At 36.9% G+C, this 7103-nt stretch overlaps 1 pseudogene; it reads right to left on the reverse strand.

Annotated features, from left to right (window-relative positions):
* LOC128045526 (olfactory receptor 1052-like) overlaps nt 1–6395 on the reverse strand; it is a 44386-nt pseudogene extending 37991 nt beyond the window's left edge.
* Nucleotides 6396–7103: the final 708 nt, after the last annotated feature.

A 7103-nucleotide genomic window follows, 5' to 3' on the forward strand; every position in this document is an offset into this window, starting at 1 on the left:
CTGGCTCTTCTGTCCATGGGGTTCTCCAGGCAAGAAACTGGAGTGGGTAGCCATTCTATTCTCCAGAGGATCTTCCTGACCCAGGGATCAAACCTGAGTCTCTTACGTGTCTCCTGTGTTGGCAGGTGGGTTCTTTACCACTCACCACACCTGGAAAGCCCTAAAAATGCTTAGCTGATCCGTATTGATTTGGGAGTAAATTATCTAGAAGGAATTTTCTCAATATTCACTGGTCTTGAGTTTATTAAAACTTAGTTAATCCAAGTTTTATGTAAACAATTTAATGAGGAGAAAATACAGTCATACAAAGCAACTTGTTGATGGAATTCTTTTTAAGCTCATTATTGTAAGCCATAGAAACAGGGTTGTTGGTTTTGCATTTTTGTCTAAGCTATAAGCTAAGTTGCTCATTTTTGTAACTGAGTATATAGATTACCCATACTGATTTTGCCCTATATTGATGCCTAACTGTAGAATTATTGCAAAAGAGACTTGGCCATATCTCTTAGAGAAAGTGTGTGTATGCGCGTGTGCGCGCGCGTGCACGTGCACACGTACAAACGCTCATCCCCAGAACTGGACCCAGGAAACAAGCCCATGACACTTAGAGGATGGGGATGTTATCTGTGGAGATCATGTGTTTATGCAGAAAGGAGTCAAACAGCACCATGTACTGTTTGAATGTCAGCTTCTCTCTCCTATAACTGTATCATTCATACAAAAATCAGAGGGAGAATTTTCCCTAATCATCCCATGGTTGATGATTGAAAGTTGCCCTTAAAAAGGTATCTAGAGGCTGCAAGAAACTAGGAGTCAATAGAAAAATCATCCCACCCTTAAAACATTGTTTTTTCCTTAGCTTTTCTAATAAAGAGGCACCTCAAGTTGTTTACTCCTCTTTTATATTGAGTCAGAATGTAGAATATGGTATATACTATTGATGCCTCACTCACAGTTAGGGTACTTTCATCACTTTTCTTGTGATAAAAAAGAAATAGAAATAACACGGAGTCTCAGTGTTATGGACTGAATGTTCATATGTTAAAATTCATATGTTGAAGCCCTAACCCAATTTTATGGTATTTGGAGGTGGGGCCTTTGAGAGATAATTGGGTTTAAATGATGTCATGGGGTGGGATCCCCATGATGGGATCAGTATCCTTGTAAGAAGAGGAATAGAGACCAGAGCTCTCTTTCTTCTATGTGAGGATACAAAGAGAAGACAGTAATCTGCAAGCCAGGAAGAGACCTCTCAGCAGGAACTAAATCTGCCAAAGCCTTGATCTTGGACTTTCCAGTTTTCAGAACTAAGAGATAGCCATCTGTTGTTTAAGTTACTCAGTTTATAAAATTTTGTGACAATAGTTCAAGCTAAGACACTTAATAACATATTATTTCTCTAAAGATTAACTTCTCAACAACCTCATATATCATAGCACAATTGAGAAACAAAGAATTTTTAATAAAAAGAAAAGACCATTAAAATTTCCTACTACAGCAATCATTCCTCCCTGTTGGGGAAAAAAAAAAAAAGATGCTAGAAGCTCACAAGGCATATAGAGCTCTGCTGGTTGCAAGGGGTCAGCAGACACATGCAACAGCTGACAGCATGAGAACAAAGAAGAGCCCCAAACGCTAGAGATAGCGACAACTATTTTGTTTTCTTAAAAATTGAAATATAATTGACATATAACATTGTATAAGTTTAAAGTATGCAGCGTGTTGTGGGTTGGTTTGATATATTTATTCATTTCAGTATGATTCCCAGGTAGTGCAGTTGGTAAAGAATCCGCCTGTCAAGAGACGCAAGAGATGTGGGTTCAATCCCTGGGTTGGGAAGATGCCTGGAGAAGGAAATGGCAACCCACTCCAGTATTCTTGCCTGGAGAATCCCAAGGACAGAGGAGCCCAGCAGGCTACAGTCCAAGGGGTCGCAAAGAGTCAGACACGACTTGTGACTGACTGAGTCAGTGAGTGACTGAGCACCAGCATGCACTATCAAGAGACAGAACTAACACCTCTGTCAAGTTCTATAATTATCGTTTCTTTTTTGTGGTGGGAACGATTAAGATCTAGTCTCTTAGCAACTCTGAAGTTTATAATACAGCATTGTTGACTACAATTACTAAGCTGTGCATTAGCTCTCCATGACTTATTTATCTACCAATTCCCAGTTTATACATTTAAATAACATATCCCCAATCCCTTCACTGCCCCCACACCATTCTACTCTATGTCTTTACCATTTCAGCTTTTTAAAATTCCACACATAAGTGGTATCACACAGTATTTGTCTGACTTATCTCTCTTAGCATAATGATCTCAAGGTCCATTCATGTTATTGAAAATGGCAGGATTTCCTTCTTTCTCATGGCTGAATAATATTCCATGGTGTATGTGTGTAAGTGTATATATACATATGTATATATTATATCTTCCTCATCTTTTCATCTGTTGATGGACTTCCCTTGTAGCTCAGTCGGTAAAGAATCTGCCTGCAATGCAGGGGACCCAGGAGAAGGAAAGGGCAACCCACTCCAATATTCTTGCCTGGAGAATCCCATGGACAGAGGAGTCTGGCAGGCTATAGTCCATGGGTTCGCAAGAGTTGAACATGACTTAGTGACTAAACCACCAAACCAACCACCAAACATAAGAGTGAAGATATCTCTTTGAACTTCTGTTTCACATCTTTGGGCTACATACCTAGAAGGGAAATGGCTGGATCATATGGTAATTCTATTTTCAACTTTTTGAGAAACCTTCATACTGTTTTTCATAGTGGTTGAACCAAATCACATTCCCACCAACAATTATATAATTCCCTTATCCCTACATCCTTACCAACATTTGTTATCCCTTGTTTTCTTGATGATAGGCATTCTAATGGGTGTGATATAATATCTCATTTTAAAATTTTTTTAATTGGAGCAAAATTGCTTTACAACATTGTGTTGGTTTCTGCCATACAACATGTGAATCAGTCATATATATAGTATATATAATTATACTATTATAATTATGATTTATAATAATAGTTGTCTCTATCGCTAGTGTTTTTGGCTCTTGTTTGTTCTCATATCCCTTCCCTCCCACTCCCTGATCCCACTCCTCTAGGTCTTCAGAGACTACCAGGCTGGGCTCCCTGTGTTATATGGCAGCTTCCAACTAGTTACCTATTGTACATGTAATAGTGTATATGTGTCAATGCCAGTTTCTCAGTTTGTCCCACCCTCTCCTTCCACTGCTGTGTCCACAGGTCTGTTCTCTACATCAGCATCTCCATTCCTTCCCTGTAAATAGGTTCATCAGTACCATTTTTCTACATTCCATATATATGTATTAATATATGATATTTGTTTTTCTCTTTCTGACTTACTTCACTTTGTATAACAGGCTCTAAGTTCATTCACCTCACGACAACTGACTCAAATTCATTCCTTTTTATGGCTGTATCTCATTGTTTTGATTTGCATTTCCATGACTAGTGATGTTGTGCATCTTTTCATGAATCTGTTGGTCATTTGGATGTCTTCTTTTGAAAAATGTCTACTTAGTTCCTCTGACCATTTTTTAAATTGAATTGTTTGCTTTTTTGTTATTGAGTTACACAAGCTCTTTATATATCTTGTATATTAAGCCTTTATTCAATATATGGTTTACAATTATTTTCTCCTATTCCATAGTCTCCTTTTCATTTTGCCAATTGTTTCTTTTGCTGTGCAGAAGCTTTTTAGTTTGATGTAGTCCAACTTGTGGATTTTTGTTTTTGTTGCTTGTGATATTTCCCAGTTTAATATCAAAATTTTTTCCTATATTTTCTTCTAGGAGTTTTATGATATTGGGCCTATGTTAAAGTCTTTAATCCATTTTAGGTTAGTTTTAATGAGTTGTGTAAGACAGGGATCCAATTTCACTTTTCTGCATATTTTATCCAGTTATATCAGCACTATTTGTTGAAGGAATTGTCCTTTCCCCATTGAGTGCTCCTGACATCCCTGTCAAGTATTAGTTGTCCATGTAGATGGGGACTTATTTATGGGTTCTCTATTCTGTTTTATTGGCCTATATATCAATTTTTATGCCAATGCCATGCTGTTTTAACAACTATATGGTTAAAAAATATGGTTTGAAATCAGGAACATTGTTGCCTCTGTTTTTTTTTTTTTTTTTCTCTCAGGAGTGCTTTGGGTGTTTGGGGCCTTTTGTGGTTTTGTACAACATTTAGGATTGCTTTTTTATATTTCTGTGAAAAATACCATTGGAATTTTAACAGAGGTTGCATTGAATCTATAAATAACTCTGTAGTATGACTATTTTAACAATATTAATTCTTTCAACCCAAGAACATAGAATATCTTTCCCTTTGTCCATGAGAGAGACTATTTTATGAAGCAGGACAATCTAGGCCACTCAGCAAAGAGAAAAACTTCCTTACACACTTCAGTAGTGATTTTGGACATCACTGTGTTATAGCAGAGGATATAATTTTTTAAAGATAATCTTTAGCTATTGATAAAATGTAAGTGTTTTATCTAATTTGCTTAAGAAAGCAGTGGAATGTCTAACTATTTTTAGAAGATCATCCAAACCATATTTTGAAAAGATACATGTGCCCCAGTGTTCATAGCAGCACTATTTATAATAGTCATGACATGGAAGCAGCCTAAACATCCATCTATAGATGAATGGATAAAGAAGATGTGGTACATATCCACAGTGGAACTTTGTTGTTGTTTAGTTGCTAAGTCATGTGTGACTCTTTGCAACCCCATGCACTGTAGCCTACCAGGTACCTCTGTCCATGGGATTTCCCAGACAAGAATACTAGAGTGGGTAGCCATTTCTACTTGGCAGGCAGATTCTTTACCACTGAGCCATCTGGAAAGCCCGCAATAGAATATTACTCAGCCATAAAAAAGAATGAAACAATGCCATTTATAACAACATGGATGGACCTGGAGATTATCATGCTAAATGAAGTTAAGTCAGACAAACAAAGACAAATATATGATATTGCTTATGTATGGAATCTTAAAAAATGATATAAGTGAACTTATTTACAAAACAGAAACAGACTCACAGACTTAGAAAATAAAGTTATGGTTACCAGTGGGAAAAGGTGGTGGAGGAGGAATAACATAGGAGATTGGGATTAATGTATACAATTTCTAATATAAAGTAGATAATCCACAAGGACTTACTGTATAGCACAGGGAACTCTATTTAGTATGCTGTAGTAACCTATAGCGGAAAAGGATCTGAAAACAGAACAGATATATGCGTATATATAACTGAATTGCTTTGCTGTATACCTGATCAGAAGATTGTAAATGAACTATACTCAATATAAAATTAAAAAGTTAAATTAAAAAAAAGAAAGAGAAACATATCATCTATGAAAACAGTTAAATATTTAAGTATTTTGTAACTAGAAGATATAATTTCTCAGTATATCAAAAATTAATTTATGTTGACCAGCTCATTCTGGGGTAATAGAGGCACCCCTCTTCCTTGATAAGCTCTACCAGTGAATCGCACATTTTTACTGTGAGTTCTTTTTCCCCTTATAACTGTGAACATGACTAACAATTTTAGGCTAAATATTCTAAATACTATCTGGGTGACAGCTACATTTTTTGGTGTCAGTTCAAATTCATAATTCAGTTGGTCTTTCTTGTGATCTTAACAGATTTTATCATCACTGATTTATATGTGGCACAAAGAGTAGCTTGAGTAAGTTCCTTGACACCCTCCCCACCCCGGTAATATGGCTTATGTGGGATTAGAAAGAAGAGATACAACTACATGTATCAGAGCTGGAAGGGGCTAGAACTATCTAATCCAAGAATTTAAATTTGGAGATGGAGAAATTGAGGTCAAATAACTTCTCCAGGTTAACTAGTTAACCTGGCTACAGGTTAACTGTCGTGACTGGTTAATCTATAGCCAGAACCAGAATCTGTCTCCTGTCTCTGAAAAGACTTTCGAAACCCTTTGCACCGAAAGTCATTCTGCACGTTCCAGTGGTTTGTGATATAAGCTTTTCTTTGGTGGCCACGGTCACCAGAAGCACAGATACAACCCAGAATTGCGTGAAAATGCATGAACAGCTGGCAGACAACTTGTTCAGCCATTCAAGCAGTTCAACAGGGCAAACATGGTGTAGCTTTCGGACCAGAACAGAATATTGCTTATAAAATTAAGTATTGTTTGTAAAATTAAGGTCATGGATTTAACAGGCCATTGCTAGAAGACAGCCCACTGAGATTGACTGGGTAATCTTGAAAAGCAAGGGAGAAAAATACCCACTCACCCAGAAAAGCATCGTGCGTGGAGTCAGGTTCAGGGCCATATAAGAAGGAATACTTCTGCCCATCAACCTCAACAGCCATCACAGAATGTAAGGGGAGATATCTGCATGGATGACTTCAAGTTGTACGGGAAAGATCATGATCCTTATCCTCTTTTTAATGGCACTGTTTCTCAACACCCCCCTCTTTTTTTTTTTTTTTTTTTGCTAACTGTCCCTCTAAGAAGCCTCTTTAGACTTTTTTTTTCTAATTATCCAGTTTTGAAATTTGAATTCCAAAGATATGCTGTATGTCTGTTTATGTGCTGTACATATATATATTCATGCCCCTCCATAATGCTTCCCATCAAATATGAGATAATGATGAAGCATCTATGGCAACTTTTAGATGTCTTTAAAAGTACCCTGAACCCCTGAATCCATTGAAAAATCACTATTTATACATCTAATGAAAGCTACAAATAAGAATGCAAAATGACCTTTTATTATCACTCTAAAAATGCGTAACTAAGTACCTAGTACTGACAAACCACATTTTACCTAATAAGAAGTAAGCAAGAGAGAGAAACAAAGCATTGCAATTCATGCTAATCATTAATTAGTAGCTTGTTTCTCAAACTATGTTCCCAGGCCCAAGGTTAGACAGAGTATACAGGGGCTCCCACCTAGGGAGCAGCTCTTCAGTTATCTGTCCTTTACTTTAGAGTTCTGCATGAGCATTCTTTAATAATAGAAGCTGTTACTAGAAATAATCTCTGAAACCGCAAAAGTGGTGGACCCAACCCCTCAG

This window comes from Budorcas taxicolor, chromosome 3 (genome assembly GCF_023091745.1).
Source record: "Budorcas taxicolor isolate Tak-1 chromosome 3, Takin1.1, whole genome shotgun sequence".
Classification (NCBI taxonomy): Eukaryota; Metazoa; Chordata; class Mammalia; order Artiodactyla; family Bovidae; genus Budorcas; species Budorcas taxicolor.